We start from the raw sequence: 18,101 nt of genomic DNA on the forward strand, positions 1-18,101 counted from the left end.
TCTCCCTGTGGATTGTGTCAGTTTTCTTCGGGTCCTCCTGTTTCTTCCCACAGTCCAAAAATGTACAGGGAAGGTTAATTCACGATTGTAAACTACCCTGTGATTCTGTTAGGGTTAAGTCGGCATTGCCAGGTTTTGCTGGGCTGTGTGGCACGAAGGGTCTATTTTGCTCTGTATTTCTAAATAGAACTTTCAAAAAATACAATCCATGTTATCCAATTTTCCCTATACTAATCCAGACAACATGCTGGGAAATCACTTCTGCACCCTTTCCAAAGTCCCCACGTCCTTGTTGTGATGCAGCAAACAGAACTGCACACACGGCTCGAAATGTGGCCAAACCCAGGGTTTGTACAGCTGTAATTTCTCATCCCATGGTTTGAATTCAGTGTCTTGACTGATGAAGGCAAGTGTATCACACATCTATAACAGTTTATTTCCTTTCAATGTCACTTGCAGGATGTTATAGATGTATACGTCAATATCCCTCAGTGTATCAGTGCTCCTAAAGGTGCTGCCATTTACTGCGTACGTTCCTGTAAAACATCTTACACTCGTCTAGATTAAACTCCATCCCCGATTTCTCCATCCGTGTTCCCAACTGATTGGTATCCAGTTCTGTCCGTTTGAAAACCTTCCTCACCACCCGCAACTGTGTCATCAGCTATTTGATCAGGCCATAGTTATTTTAATCTGATCAGACAGAGGTCACATCACTGGCAGCTGTGGAAACACTGGTTACATATCTAAAGTCAAAATCATTCTCGATTCCGTTAGCCCAAATGTCGTTATACAATACACATCATTCAGACACTCCCACGCACAGACTAGTGGAAAGTTACATATTTATCACAGAATAGTGTTCGATTGACTGGTCCGGACTTGTTGCTCGGGAGGCTCTGATGCATAGTACCTGAAGATTAGTTCAATGTAACCTGTGATATTGACTGTGGTATCAATTAAAATGAAAAACAGATTTAATCAACAAATTCAACTGCTAGAATTAATCTCAAAGACGTTTTGCACTGTCACACTGCAAGAGAGATTGGAAGATGCAGTCTGAACCCCAAATCTCACACTGTACCAGAAACTGACAAGTGCAGAATGAACCCCAAACTCTCACACTGCACCAGAGACTGACGGATACAGAAAAAAACACCACACTCTCACACTGTAGCAGAGACTGACTGGTAAACAATGAACCCCACACACTCACATTATATCAAAATCTGTCAGGTGCCAGTAAGTGAAGTGACGTAACTGAATCCAGTGACCCAAAGCCTCTTTCAGAGGCATTTACAATGTCTGTGGAAAGGCTGAGCAGCAGGTGATTTTCGTTCAGGTTATATGGTCTGTGTATCTGTCACAGCACGGACAACGCCTGGAATCATTCCTGGTGACATCCCTGGTAACATTTTCTCTTGCTCGTCATGTTTTTTTTTCCTGCAAAATAAACCGTTATATGTCTGCACAGAAAGTGCTCTGCTTCCGTCCTGTCTAATTTGCCCTCTACCTTGAGAGATCCTACATTCTCTGTAGCAACCATCTTGTATTAAACGTATTTTTAAAATACTTTGAAATTTTCTTAATCTTAGTCATGACATTTCATGTTCCATTCTGGTATTTATAATTCCTTTTCTAGGAACATAGAGCAGTAGAGTCCAAAACTGGAAAAAGCTATTTGGCCCATGATATTGTCAGAACCATGATTCCAATGTGTTCTAAATGCCCTCTTGTTTATCGTCCATATCCCTCAATTCTGTTCATGTGTATTTCTACCTAAACACCTCTTAAATTCCATCATACTATCTGCTTCTCTCACGACCTATGGAAAACTATTCCAAACACATAACATTCCCTGTAATTTTTTTTAAAAAAGTAACTCCTCTCCATATGGTCTTTAAATTTCCACCTCTAACCTTAAAAGAATATTAAAAATCTTTTGGTATTCGAAATTTCTACCGTTGGAATAATTTTCTGAGTCTGTACCTTATCCATGTCTCTACAAATTAAAATAACCCTGTCAGATCTCCCCTCAGTCTCTGAGGTCCTAATGAGATCACGTTTGTCCAAGCTTTCCTTTGAGCTGCTGAACTCGAATCCAAGGGATATTCTCGTGAAATATCTGCATCGTTTCTAAAGTGTCCATCCTTACTGTAATGGCATGGCCAGAACTGCACACGGTACTCCAAGTATTGCCTGCTTCAAACTTCATGTAGCTGCAGTGTGACTTCCTTACTCTGGTAAAGAATAGTCCAACTAAAGAAGGCCAGCATTCCATGCGCTTTATACAGCGGCACAGCCAATTTCAGATGCCTGATGGTCTGCCCAAAACTCCTCACAAAACCTCCCTGGACTCTCTCAGAGACACCAAGTCTCAATTGGCCTGAAAGCACCGTAAAATATAAATCACCAGTTGCAGTGGTAGCAGAATCACTTTTGAAATTAGAAGAAGTAATCGAGGTAGTTTTGTGACGTCTGAAGGACGTCGCCATTGGCTGTCTTGTTCACTGGCACCATCTTCTTCAGGAGGTTGATAGTTTCTCAATTTGTAAGAGTGTCAAAAATTCCAGGGAGAAGACTGGAGAATGGGGTTGAGGGGGATAATCAAACAGCCGTAAAAGCATTGAGGAGCAGACTCAATGTACAAAATGGCCTAATTCTGTGCCTATTTCTTGTACTCCTGTGGAAACAAGGCATTTGGCCAAACGTCCATGCTGACTGTGTTGCCCAGAGGGAGAGTGAAATTACTATCAAATGCTGCCCATATGCCCACTTCTTTGATTCAGCAGCTCATTCCAAAATCCAAATATGCACAAATCATTGTGTGAAGAAACAGCCCCTTATTCAAGTTTAACTCTCTTGCTTCCCCTAATAATGTTCTGTGCTGTTGATTTCAAACCCGTCCCTGGGAAAATACAATGATCTTTTATTCTGTCATTCCCTGCCTGTCCTTACTACATAACTCAGTCAGATGACCCTTCAATATCCTACATCCAGGGAATAAAATCTTTGTCGAAAGAACCTTTCCTACGATCTCCACCCCCTGTGCCTAGCCAAAATCCGAGTAGGTCATTTCTTCACAGTTTCTAGTTTTATAACATCTTTCCTATATCAGGGTGAAAATGCTGTACACAGTCATCAAATACACAGGATAATCAGATGCTGGAAAACACAGAGCAACATACACAACATGCTGGAGAAACTTACCTAGTCAGGTCGCATCCGTGGAGAGGTATGCACAGTTGACGTTCCAGACCAAAACCCTTCACCAGAACTCGAAATGAAGTGGGATAAAGCCATGATGAATTGGTGGGAGAGAGGATGGAGTGCAAGCTGGAAGATGATAGTTGAAGCCAATTAACGGGAAAGATGCAATGGAAAGTGAGAAACCGGAAGGTGATACGTGGACATAATAAAAGAACAAATAAGAAACAGCCATGAGCTCTATATATCCCTGTCATTTTATTGCCTACATACACCAGTCCAAGTTCCAAGCCCGCAATTGTATAGTACTCCAACTCTTTCTGTGTCACACTATAGTCTATATCGTTGCTGTTCCATGCACCGAGGCTGTGCTTGTCAATTTCATCAACTTTGCCTTCAGCTTCAACTCTGCCCTTAAATCCACTTGATTCTTTCCAAAACCTCTCTTCAATTTCACAATATCTCTATCTCTATCTCGGGATACAAACAATCTATGACTCACAGCTACCGTGTCTATACCTCGTCCCACGCTGGGTCATGTAAAGATGCTATTCTTCTATTTGTATCTGCCATATCTCTTCCCAGGATGAGGTTTTCAATTCTGGAACATCTGTTGTGTCCTCCCTCTTCGAAGAACAGGGTCTCCGTCATCTCTCATTGCTTCTACCCTCACCCTCATAAATGTCTTCCATTCCTCAGACATTCCCCCTTGCCCCATCTTCTTGCTGTCAGGGTTACAGTCCCCTCTTCCTTATTTACCAACCATGAGAGTCCGGATCCAGCATATCATTCTACGTTAAGTCCACCATCCTCACAGGGAATCTGTCAATAAACATATCCTTCCCCCATCCCACTGTCCGATTTCAGCAGGGATCACTCTCTCCGTGATTCTCTTGTCCATTCATTCATCCCCACTGATCTCACTGCTGGCACTTTAGCTTGTAATCGGGCCAAATGCTACACCTGCCCCGACAACATCATTCGGGATCCCAGAATCATACCAGAAGAAGCAAAGCTTCACCTACAAACCAGTTAACGTCATTAAGTGTATCCGGTGCTCACGGTGTGGCCACCTTCACATTTGACAATGAATTCCACAAATTCATAACCCTCTAGCCGAAGAAAGTTCTTCCCATCTCTGTTCTAAAGGGATGTCCTACTCCTCTGAGTCTATGCCATCTGGTATTGGACTAACCCACTACAGGAAACATCCTGTCCACGTTCACTCGGCATTTCAATAGATTATGATGGAATTATTTCTCATTCTTCTAAACTCCAGCAAGTACAGGCACAGAGCAATCAAATGCTCCTCGCATGTTAACTTATTCATTCCTGTGATCGTTCCCGTGAATCTTGACACGCTCTAATGTAATCCCTTTCTTCCTTCGATAAAGTACCCAAAATTGCTCACAATACTCCGTGTGAATTCTGAACAATGCCTTTGAAAGCATTCTGTTGTTTTTTTTTTAAAATTTGAGGTACATAAATTCATCAGAATTATTGATAGGGTGAATGGAAATATTTTTGGTAAAGTGCAAACAGGTCTGGAGGGCCGTGGTTTAAGTTGAGAGGGCAGAGATTTAAAACATGAAGGACTGGCATTTTCACCCTGAAGGTGGGTGGGATATGAAACACGCAGACAGTGGAATTGTTTGAGGCTTGTACAATGAGAGAATGTAAAATGACACGCTTTCAGTGTTGGAGTGGCTCTGGGACTGGCAAAATGCAGATATTTGTGAAAACTCTGACAGGGAAAACCATCGCCCTTTAGATTGAACCAGGTGACACCATTAAAAATGAGAAAGCCAAAGTCCAGGACAAGGAGGAGATTCCTCCTGACCAGTAGCATTAGACCTGTGTAGGAATGCAGCTAGAGGAGGAACGTAACTTCTCTGATTACAACATCCAGAAAGAGTCCACTCTGCATCTGACGCTGCGTCTGAGAGGTGGTGATCTGTCACAAGTGCTATGCCCGCCTGAGTCCTTATCCGACAACCTGTTATAAACCTAAGTGTGGCCACACAAACAATCTGCGTCCCAAGAAAAAGCTGAACTAAACATCATGTACTGTTGCCCACGTTAGACTTGCATTTGTCCTAAGTTTCCAATAAAGTTTGGTTGCATTGCCAAAGAAAAATGACACACAGGCAGGTATATGGATAGTGAAGGGTCAGAGGGATGTGGGACAAATTCAGACAGATGGGACCAACTCAGATGATTTTGGTTAGTATGGACGTGGGGCCACTATTTTCATACTTTGGGAAATAGTATTTAATTTTAATTATACTCTGCTTATTCTAATTTAAACTTCTCCCACAGTTGGAATTTCTATTTTCTGTCCATGTAAAGGTCTTTGCATTCAAAGTCAACAACTTCTCCTCCACAATCACCATCGGCACTGATGCACATCAAGGCTGTGCACTTGGACGATACTCTACTCACTTTATACCTGTGAGTTTTGGCAATGTACATCTCCAATACCAAATTAAAGTTTTAGATGACACCATTGTTGCTGCATAAATCAAAGTTGGTGAAAAATTTGCCATCAGGAAGGAAATAGAAAATCTGGTGAATGGTGTGAAATCAGCAACTCCTCACTCAAAATCAGCAAAAACAAAGAATTGATCACTGACCACAGGAGGAGGAAACGGGAAGTCCATGAGCGAGTCGTCATCAGGGACTGGGGGTGGATCTGTCCCAGGACTATCTGTAATTGCCATTATAAAGAAGGCATGGCTGCAACTCTGCTCAGTAGTTTGATTATAATTGGCATGTCAAATAAAACTTTGACACACTTCTATAGATGCACAGTGGAGAGTATCCGGACTGGTTGCATCATGGCCTGATATGGCAACACAATGATCAGGAATGGAGAGGTCTAGAAGATGTAATGGATACATCGCAGTTTATCACAGGCAAAGCCCTCCCATCATTCAGTGCATTTACAAGATGCGCTTCTGCAAGAAAACCTCATCCATCATCAACCACATCCTTCATCCACCTCATGCTCTCTTCTCACTGCTGCCATCGGGAAGGATGTGCAGGAGCCTTAGTTTCCACACCACCAGTTTCAGGAAGAGATATTACACGACAGCAGTCATGGTCTTGAAATGACACAGGTATCTTTACTGAACTGATCCCGTAATCTGCAGACTCACTTTCAAGTATTCTACAATTGAATTTCACAGTAAAATTTATTTTTTTTAGTATTTGTATGATCTGTCTTTTGCTCATTGTCTGTCTGTCAGTTCCTTGCTGTTTATAGCTTTCATCAATTCCATTGTATTTATTTCCCTGTAAATGCCTGAAAGAAAATGAATCTGAAAGTGTTACCCTATTGTGCCAGAGGTCCCAACACACTAGACCTGTACTGCACTACGATAAGCAATGCCAATTGTTTGCTCCTGAGACCACATTTTGTTAAGTCAGATCATTTGACTGTACTCATCCTACCTGCATACAGACAGACCCTAAAGAGCAAGGCTCCAGAGTTCAAGCTTCTCTGAGTGGCATAATAGCAACCACCTCTCACTCAGTGTCACTAAGACCAAGGGACAGATCAGAGACTTCAGGAGAGGGAAACCGGACGTCCATGAGCAAGTAATCATTGGACAATCAGAAGTGAAGACAGTCAATAACTTTAAATTCCGGTGTGTCCCTGTCACAGGATGTATCCTGGACCCATCATATAAATATTATTGTGAAGAAATCAGGACTGCACCTTTACTACCTCAGGGCTCACAGAGATTCAGCATGTCATCGAAAACTTTGCCAAACTTCTATAAGTGTGAGGTGGAAAGTGTGCTGACTGGCTGCATTACGGACTGGTATAGGATCATCAATGCCTTCAAGTGGAAACTCGTACAAAAGGCAGTGGATTCGGCCCAGGTACATCACGGGTAAAACATTCATAACCACGGAGCACATCCAATTGAAACATAGCTGAAGAAAAGCAACATCCATCATCAATGATCCTCACCACTCAGGCAATGCCCTTTTCTCATTGCTGTCATCAAGGTAGAAGATACAGATACCTCACGACTCGCACCACCAGGTCCAAAACAAGTTACCACCCCTGAAAGATCAGGGGCCTGAAGAAAAGGGGATAGCTGAACGCATGTCAGGACTCTTTCCTTTAGGGCCTCTGTTATATTGTTATTTCATGCTCATTATTTATTGCTATTTATTTTTCTGCATTTGCACTGCCTGTTTACAGTTTATAGTTCTTCATATTGGCAGCTTACAGTTACTGTTCTAGAGATTTGCAAATAATGCCTGCAGAAAATGAATTTCAGGGTTGAATGTGGTGATGTGTAGGCACTGTGCGAAAAAAAGATACTTTCAACTTTGAACTATATGGTGAAATATGCGCACTTTGCTAACAACTGTGACATGACCCTTGTCAGGTGACACATCTCTCAGTGGGAGAACATTTTTGAGATAGTGATCATAATTCTATCTCCATTACAATGTCATTGGAGCCAGTTAGGAACAGACAAGTTCGAAAAGCGAATAATTGAAAAAAAGGAAATACGTGGTTATCAGGCAGGAAATCGGAAGCTTAAATTGGAAGCAGATGTTCTCAGGGAAAACTTCGGAATAAATGTGGCAAATGTTCAGGGGATATTTGTGTGGAGTTCTGCATAGGTACATTCCAGTGAGACATCGTAGTTATGGTAGGGTACCGAAACCATGGTGTACGAAGGCTGTAATAAATCTAGTCAATGAGCAAATAAAATCTTACAAAACGTTCAGAAACCTGGGCAATGTTAGAGATCTAGAAGATTATAAGGTTAATAAGCAGGAGCTTTAGAAGGACATTAGGAGAGCCAGAAGGTGCCATGAGAAGGCGTTGGCAGGCAGGATTAAGGAAAACCCCAAGGCCTTCGACAAGTATGTTAAGTGCAAGAGGGTAAGATGTGAATGTTTAGGACCTACCAAGTGTGATAGTGGGGAAGTGTGTATGAAACTGGAGGAAATACTAGAGGTACCTAATGAATATTTTACTTCAGCATTCAGCATGGAAAAGGATCTTGGTGATTTTAGTGATGACTTGCAGCAGACTAAAAAGCTTGAACATGTAGATATTAAAAAAGAGAATGTGCTGGAGCTTTTGGAAAGCATCAAGTTGGATAAGTCATCGGGACCGAATGAGAAGTACCCCAGGCTACTGTGGGAGGTGAGGCAGGAGATTGCTGAGCCTCTGCCGATGATCTTTGCATCATCAATGGTAACAGGATGAATTGGAGGGTTGCAGATGTTGTTCCTTTATTTGAGAAAGGGAGTAGAGATAACATGGAAATTATAGACCAGTGTGTCTTATCTCAGTGGTAGGTTAGTTGATTGAGAAGATCCAGAGAGACAGGATTTATGAACATTTGGAAAGGTATAATATGATTACGAATCGTCAGCATGGCTTTGTCAAGGGCAAGACGTGCCTCAGGAGCCTGGTTGACTTTTTTGAGAATGTGACTGAATATATTGATGAAGGAAGAACAGTAGATGTAGCGTACAAGGATTTCACCAAGGCATTTGATAATGTGCCCCATGCAAGGCTTATTGAGAAAGTAAGGAGTCTTTGCAGAACTTGTTTGCCCACAGAAGAGTGTTTGAAGACTGGTTATGTTCTGCATGGAAGTCGTTGACCAGTGCTGTGCCTCGGGCATTTGTGCTGGGACATATACACTTTGTGATTTTTTATAGATGACCTGGATGAGGAGGTGGAAGAATGGTTTCGTAAGTCTGCCGATGACACGAATGTGGGAGGTGTTGTGGATTGTGTGGAGGGCTGTTAGAGGTTACAGCGGGACATTGATAGGACGTAAAACTGACTGAGAAGTGGCTGATTGAGTTTAACTCAGATAAGTGTGAAGTGGTTCATTTTGGTAGGTGAAATATGACGGCAGAATATAGTATTAAAGGTAAGACTCCAGCCAATGTGGAGGATCAGAATGATCTTGGGGTCTGAGTCCATAGGAAACTCAAAGCTGCTGTTCAGGTTGACTCTGTGGTTAAGAAGGTGTACAGTGTATTAGCCTTCATCAACTGTGGAATTGAACTTAGGAGCTGAGAGGTAATGTCGCAGCTTTATATGTCCTTGGTGAGACCCCACTTGGAGCACTGTGCTCAGTTCTGGTCGCCTCACTACAGGAAGGATGTACACGCCATAGAAAAGGTGCAGATGAGATTTACAAGGATGTTGCCTGGATTGAGGAGCATGCCTTATGAGAATAGGTTGGGTGAACTCGGCCTTTTCTCCTTGGAGCGACGGAGCATGAGAGCTGACCTGATACAGGTGTATAAGATGTTGTGAGGCATTGATCGTGTGGATAGTCAGAGGTATTTTCCCAGGGCTGAAATGGCTGCCACAAGAGGACGCAGTTTTAAGGTGCTGGGGAGTAGGTACAGAGGAGATGTCCGTTGTAAGTTTTTTACTCAGAGTGGTAAGTGCGTGGAATGGGCTGATGGCAACTGTGGTGGATGCGGATACGATAGGGTCTTTCAAGAGGCTTTTCAAAAGGTACATGGAGCTTCGAAAAATAGAGGGGTATCGGTAAGCATAGTCATTTCTAAGGCATGGTCATATTCGGCACAATTTTGTGGGCTGAAGGGCCTGTATTGTGCTGTAGGTTTTCTATGTTACCGTTAGCTTAGTTTGGATTTAAATTTTGGCTTTGACAATTTTTTTTCCGGAACGTTCATTTTTCATGAAAGGTTCAGTGATCTAGTTACAACGATTTTTACCCCAAATTATAAAGGAATATCCACAAAAATGTAGAAAATACAACTATTAAATATTTATAAGACCGAAGAGTCAAATTAAAATGTGAATATTACTGTCTATAACACACTCAATTCCCGGAGGGTGGTGGTCACAGTTCCCGGAAATTCCCTTCTATACCCACTCTGTTAAATTGCCGGGAATTTTTCAGCGTCTCCACTGATTGACAGCTCTCTCCGAGCCGCCTCCCGGGCTTTTGACTCCACGTCACGTGATATTGTGTTGCGTATTCCCAATGGGCAACGGTCCGGGATGGTGGGCACGGGGTTGTAGTAAAGTGGAGTCGGTCTCTACTTTGGTTTTCGGCTCCACTTGGGAATAGGCCTCTCCTTTTTCTGCCCACGGAATAGTGAGTGTCTGTCAGCGCCTCACCGCACCGGCTCTCTGCCTCAGGTACAAATTTTAAAACATATTTGCACAGTTACGTGGATAGGAAAGGTTGAGAGGGACACGGGCCTTTTGCAGGCGGATGGGACGAGTTCAGGTCGACAGCCTTGTCGGTGTGGATGGGTTTTACCAAAAGGACGGTTTCAGTTCTGTATAAATGACTCTACTCTGGGCGGTTCAACCAGGGCAGGATGTACAGAGTGAATGGCAGGTTCCTGAGAAGTGTACATGACTAGAGACATTGTGTGTTTCTGCCTCCAGCACCTCCTCTGACAGCTCATTTGGAGTATTAACTATTCTCTGTGTGAAATACTTACCCTTCAAACTCCATTTAATTCACCCACCTCTCACATTAAAACTATTCCCTTTAGTGTTACACCTACATCAAGGGAATCTGTTTCTGTCTCTCTCACCTCTGTATGTCTCACATAATTTTAAACACCTCCATCACCTCACCCTTCAGATCCTCTTTAAACCTCCAATCTGTCACGTTATAACTATTCCCTGCAGTTTTAGGAGGAAGAAAACTGTTCCTTCCAATGAAGACCCCGGGGAGTGAACAGTTTCTGCCTACCCATCCATAGAAGTTATCCCCACTGATCCATTAAACTGAATCTTTGTCACCTGCACCAGCTCCTCAGCCACACATTCATCAGTGGTATCTCTCTATATCTCCCTGCACTAACAAGTGTCACTGGGAGTAATACAGAGCTTACTACTTTTTAGTTTCTGTCTTATTTCTCTAAATTCACTGCGCAGGACCACATCACTCCTCCTCCCTACGTAGCTATTACCAAAAGGCACCGTCCACCACACTGTCCGGCTGCTCAACCTTCCCTTTGAAATGTCCTGCAGCTGCTCCGAGACCGTTGGACCATAAGACGCAGGTGCAGAATTAGGCCATTTGGCCCAGTACATCTGCTGCCCCATTCTGCCAGGAAAGGAGATCATGACAGGTCTGTTAACCGACCCGAACACTCTTACCCCGCCTCCACAATGAAGAACCTCATCATTCAATATACCCACTGATTTAAGGACCATCTGACTGAGCATTTGAATCACCAAGGCAGGGTAGAAGACAAACCCAGAACTGAGTTAGTGGAGACTGATTCTCGATGGTCAGTGTAGAGGTGCAGAAACCACCGATTGTGAAAGTTCAGTGGGAACCTGGAACACAGAACTTCAGAATGGACTTACCTAAAACACTCAGAACCCAGGACGAGGGACAATACTTGTATTACTGAACAAAAGTATTAATGGTCACACAGGAAACCAAACCACTCAAAAGGTGACCAAAATGCTCCCATTCCCTGTGCACTAGTAACAGTGCTTTATATGGGAAATTGGTTTAATATTAGGAGAGATGGCCAACAGCTTCGTCACAGTGGGACACTACAGATATCTTCTCAGAGGATAAGAGGTTCACTGGAACAGGCTCACAGCTGAGATTGAAGGTGACAAACCCACTGCAGTGGAGCGGTGCTAGGGTCAGGGTTGTACAGGACAGAAACAAACGCTCTTGCCCATCACATTTATGCTCCTCATCACGCACCGCTATACTAATCCCACTTCTCTGCATTAATTTCATATCCCTCCGGGCCTTGCTCACTGAAGTACCTGTGCGTGTGTCTTTGATGATGTTACACAGTTCCCTGTATGTGGCATCACAGGTAGACAGGGTTGTGTGTTCTACTTACCTTATCAGACAAAGAACTGCCTCTCATTGGAATTGTACAAAATTGTTTAAAGACAGATTTAAAGGGGATCTGAAGGGTACTTATTTCACACAGGGAACAGCTGGAATCCGGAATTTACTCCCAAAATAGAGTCAGTGATTTATACAGAACTGAAACCGTCCCTTCGGTAAAACTCATCCACGCCGACCAGGTTGTCGACCTGAACTCGTCCCATCCGCCTGCATTGGGCCCGTGTCCCTGTCAACCTTTCCTATCCATATAACTCTGCAAATATGGTTTAAATATTGTCCCTGAGGTAGAGATCCGGTGCAGTGAGGCGCTGACAGACACTCACTGTTCCGTGGGCAGGAAGAGAAGAGCCCGATTTCCACAGTGGAGGCGAAACCCCAACAAATAGAGACCGACTCCAAAATCTCGGACATTTCGCCCCGTCCCCGCCCTGGACTGTTTCCAGGGAGGCGACGGCGGTGACGATGAGACGTCTGTGCGTTGCGTAACGTGTCGATAAATCACGTGATTGGCGGCAGAGCGAGCATTATAAATTTAATCGGTATGGTGTGTGGTGTCGGGGGATTTTCAGGAATGTTGACTGAAACAGGATCGGCAATAGACGCCGACAAGCAGCCGAACACTGCGGCGCGGCCATTACTTGATTAGCCTCATTCCCTGCAGGGATGTTTGTTTCACTCCAGTGTACAGTAGACAAGGGGATTTATACTTCTGCTGGTGCTGCAACTTGTTTAAATTTTTTACTGGGAGCACTCTGTGGAGTGATGTCCCAAAGAACAGCTGCCTTCTACCGTTCAGCAGTCCTCCTCTTCAGATAGATGATGACAGGATCTCTATGGAGAGCCGAATTTTCTATGCAATTCAGCAGCAGCAACAATCCATATTTTCCTTTGCAAGACAAATGGGATGCTGGGAGTGTGGAAGTTACTGCAAGTCAAGTGCATGTAGAATTTTGCAAGGAATGTTTCCAGAGATTGTCAGACAACCAAGACCAGAATTGTCTTTGAAAGCTTAGTGTCCCTGTGCACAGCAGGGGACTGGAGCCATTTTGTGCACCAAAACAAGATGAGGAGGCACACGAAGAGTTCCAGGGTGACAGTTAATCTTGGTTACAAGCAAAAGAAATGAGCAGATGCTGGAAATCCGAGCAACACCCACAAAATGCTGAAGGAACTTAGCAGACCAGGAAACATCGATGTAAATGAGTAAACAGTCGACTTTTCTGACCGGCACCCTTGAGCAGGACTGATATTGGTCCGCTAACTTACTCCTCGCTGGCTCTTTGCGGGAGTTAATAGCTGATAACAAAGCCCCGTTTTAATGTACTCGGAGTGACGGGATCTTTCACTGAGTTTAACAACGAATGGTGATGAGATATAGATTCTCTGGGGACATATGAGGAAAGAAAGTGAACGCTCCTTTCCTCTCGGAAAGCTCTACCGTCCCTGGCTCACAGCAGCCCGAGCTATTCGACCTTGATAATAACCAATGAATTGATTGCGTAAACATGTTCTTTGTCTGCTTTTATTTGTCGTTTTAAGTCAATATTCTTGAAGAATGCAGCAAAAGTTTTGCATCTCCCCGTCGGAGAATTGAACCCCGGTGTCCCGCGTGACTGGCGGGGATACGAACCACCATACTAACGAGGAACCGCAAGGGAAATACCCAGGCATGCATATGAAAGAGTAGAAGAAGGTAAATAGATTTGTCCTGATGTTTATTGACATATAGGAGCCTTTCACTCGTGTCCTTCCCACAACACTGTCTCAGATTTCTCACTATCTCGATATTATCGCTTTTTCTCCAGCGATATAGTCACTTTTTGTGCTCAAGGCTTAGTGAAACCAAGCGTTCTCATTCGAGCCCAATTCCGTGTTGTTGGAAAGATCATTTTTAATCACAGTATATATGTATATATATACATATATATATGTCGGAGAATGGCGACCTCAAATGCAAATATCAGGAACTGCAGCAGTGTGAGGCTTCAGAGTCACCAGAGTTTGAAAGCCGTCCCAGCCATTGTCAAACACCACTGGAGACGGTTCAGGATTCGAGTCCCTTGCAGAATGATCGAACGATAGTGATATAATGCCGAACATTGTAGTCTTCCAGGTAACTGACGCAGGTTCGATTTCCGACGATCGTAGTTAGTAGACTTTTGATCTTCTGCCATCGAAACGATCAGATGTAAACCAGTCAGAGAATACCATTCGTGTAGTCTGCTAGCGTCCGGGTGCTCTAACCCTGCCAACTCGCGTACGAACTCCCGAAATTATTTAAATAGAGTGGGTGTAAAATTACTATTCACCCTAGGCTGGCCGGTGGATCACGGATGGATTTGCTGTCCCTCACATTTTCCCCGGTGAACCGATCAGTACAGCTCCCTGCTCTCACTCTAATCCAGATTCCCACAACAAACCAGGACACATCAAAACATGTCGGATGATGTGTTCACACTGAGTGTGTCAGTCTACCCACCACCCACTCTGTGTAATTATACCCTGTGGGATCTCTCTCCTCATTCCCCGGTCCCCTCAATACGACAATAAATTAAACGTTTTATTGTGATTAACAAGTATAAACTACGGCCCGGGGGCCTTATGCGGCCCTTTAAGCCTTTTAATCCGGCCCGCAGAACTTGATGAAATTATATTAATAAACCTTGTTAACGTTTTTCCCCGCAACGCTGGCGTTCTCCGAATAGATGACGCATTCTATATACATTGACCTTTGTTGAGGTGCAGCGTATTACTCCACATTTGCTCTTTACTCTTTGTTCGGCTCGACCTATTTGTGTGAACAGGCTTTCAGATTCATGAACATCAACAAAGCCAGCCACAGATCCAAGTTAACTGACCAACACCTCAGATCCATCCTGAAAATCGCCACAACAAAACTAAATCCTGACTATGATGCGCTGGCTAAACAGGGAGACCAACAACACTGTTCCCACTGAAATTAAAAATAAGTTTTTCGTTGTGTTATGTAAAAAATGCATTTGAAAATATTTTTTCAATAAGCCTTACATGTCACAAGTCATTTCTGTTAAGTGATGGACATGAGTAGTGCGCAGGTGCACGTACGTTCTGAAAATAAAAAAAATGCGCTCCAGATCAAATAACGCGCTCCGCATACTGGCGCGCTCTCACTCTTCTGTCCTTGTGGAGATCGTTGTTGAGTTTTGGCACAGAGGGCAAATCAATAAGAAGGAGCAGGACAAGTAGACCTGCATCTCCTACCGTTTTTGAAATAAAGACAGTCAGGAGGAGAGTGATGATGATAATATCTTGAATGATTACATAATTTTCAGTGCTTTAAAATAATAACTGTTAATTTTTAAAAAAGTGTATTTTATTCATTTAATTTTCAGTGTTTTAAAAGTCATTTCAATAAATAGCTAAATAACATGGGACTTCAAATACAGATATTTTGTTGTAATGCATTTGTTCATTTTCAATTGAAATTAAAGCACATGTTTTCTACATATCCCATGATATTTTATTTTCTCTTATTAGGTGTATTACCAAAACACGCCGTCCATCTGCTCCTGTTCCGGCCCCCCTGTCAAATTTTACAACCCTTTGTGGCCCACAAGTCAAAACGTTTGCCGACCCCTGATATAGAATCAGAGTATCAAGCAACCCTGACACAGGCCTTTCTGCCCACAATATCCGTGCTGACTATCAACTACGGACCACACTGGAAAAGAGTTCGCTTACCAGCTATTGCCTCCAGTGTCTTGAGGATTCCAGTGCTCGTCCGGACAATTCTCTAATATTGTGAGTGCACCTGCCTCCACCAGCCACAACGCATGGGTTCCAGTTTCCAAACACCATCCGCATGAAGTTCTTCATCCGATACTCCCTAAGTTTACACACGTCAGGACAGCTTTCTTCTGTCCTAATAGGTTACGTTAATTTAATTTAACCTCTGACACTCCCAGAACTCTCATTGCGAACTATCGTTAATCCAGCGACCGAACGTGTGACCATGGGCCCAGCCCGCTCCCGCTGTGCCACTCTGCGCTTGGCTGAACGTGGTGTTTCGCTGCTTCGCTGTAGATTTTGCTCATTCTTTTCTTTCATTTTTTTATCTGTTGACTCCTTGCTGACATCACTTCGTTTCCCTTACTAACCGTTCTTTTTTGATTTATTTCACAACTTTCTTGCTGCCCGTGTCTCTCTGCTTTTCTTTCCGTACTGCAATCTCCTGCCACATCTTGTTATTATTTCCGTGGTCCGACCCATTCAGAGGCCTCTGCCGCGACACGTTAGAAATGAATGTGTTTTACATTATTTTAATCACCCATATTCAGTGACCCTGCTGTCACATATTGTTTATCTTCCACCGTCTCTCTTGTGCATTCTCTTATACCACCGGGCTGTTCTTCCAAATAAACATTAACAAGTCGAACAAAGGACAGCGGCTGATCTGGAGGCGAGATGACCTGAATGATATTATTTCCTCCTATGGCGTTCTTTGCACCTTACGATAACTTCACACTCACCTAGTTGTGATAATTTATTCCATCCCGAAGTCTAGTGAACTTCTCGTCCCCGTTAATGTCATTTAATACATAACATAACGTCTGCTGTGCTTTTTTTCTCTGCTGGTGTGGAAACTGTCGACAGAGGCTTTGGGCCTGCTCCGGGTGCTCCGGGAACGTATCTGCCACTCAGTCTGAAAACTGATGCTGTTGGCTCGATTCTATACTTTGTGCGATGTGTTTTTTATCTTTCTCTCTCTTTCTCTGTTCAGTCGCTTTTGTTTTTTTTAAATAAGTTCTGGCAGTTCCTTGCTTTGTGACAGCCTATAAGCAGACAAATCTCAAGTTGCATCATAAGAAATAAGAAATGTACCTTAATTGTTTGAAACCTCTCTCCTGAATAGATTTTGCCTCTATCGCCTCCTGCGAAATGTAGATCCAAACAACCCGACTCTCCTGCCGGTCTGAGGAAGGATAACTTTTTCAAACAAGAGGCTGTGGCAAAGTTCATAAAATGTGTCCAGTCAGGAGAGCTTAATCAATATCTGCCGATACTCAATGGTATAATCTCATTCCTTTACATACTATCTAAGCCAGAAAATCTGGAGTCGGAGCCAATTCTGAAGTGTTACAGCCGAATAGGAAAGCAAACTAAAGATGAATTATGTTACACACCCTTGCACGTGACAGTGGTACCCTTGTCACATGACAGGTGTTGAAGCTATACTGGACTTGAAGTAATGATCTACTGATGGTGGAGTGACGTCATTTTCCCGCCAGTAGAGGTTTTGTGACTTTTTTAATAGGGTATAAAAGGAGGATCCCTCCCTGTGAGGATGGGAATTCATGGCTGGATTTGCCATGTTGACTTCATGCCACTGCGTGAGTTAATGTTATGACGCAGTTTAGTTGGAAGGTGAAGTTTTATCTAATGCCTAAAGTTTAAAAGGTCATTGCCAGCAGTTTCTGTATAATACTGCTAGTTGAAAATCGGTGGAGAGTGAAGATTGGAGTTCAGGAGTTAAAAGATCAAGGAAAATCGACTTCGAAGGTGAAACAGGGTCGACCTTGTTTGATCCTCATTCGGAAGGAATTCGTTGACTGTACTCGTGTTAATCTCTGTCAATAGCAGAAAGGATTGAATACAGTGTTGTAAAGGAAAGGTCTGTGCCTTTAAGCCGTTTCATTTCTCCTTCGTAAAATACTTCGTGGGAGAAGTAGTTCGACTGGGAACTGCAAGAAGACGACGTGAAAGAGAACTTAAATCATCTTAAAAAGTCTCTCCCTTAAATGGACTGTAAGCAATTTGAACTTTTGCAATTTTACTTTGAAGAACTGTTTTTGCAACATCGCTTTAAAAATTGTTTAAGCTTCCTTTCTTTAAGAACTGTTTAAGCTGCCGCACAGCAGCTAATTTCCGGTTACGTTAGTGATTTGTTCACTTTGTTTTTTTTGGGGGGGAAGGTTGTTTTCAGTGTTTAATAAACGTGCTATTTGTTATAAAAACCCATGCCTCACTCATATATTTATT

General features: G+C 43.1%; 1 pseudogene; it reads left to right on the plus strand.

The window, feature by feature from the left end:
- Positions 1–4,930: 4,930 nt before the first annotated feature.
- LOC132383657 (ubiquitin-like) lies at positions 4,931–5,264 on the plus strand (annotated as a pseudogene).
- Positions 5,265–18,101: the final 12,837 nt, after the last annotated feature.

The sequence above is a fragment of the Hypanus sabinus genome, chromosome 31 (genome assembly GCF_030144855.1).
Source record: "Hypanus sabinus isolate sHypSab1 chromosome 31, sHypSab1.hap1, whole genome shotgun sequence".
NCBI classification, from domain to species: Eukaryota; Metazoa; Chordata; class Chondrichthyes; order Myliobatiformes; family Dasyatidae; genus Hypanus; species Hypanus sabinus.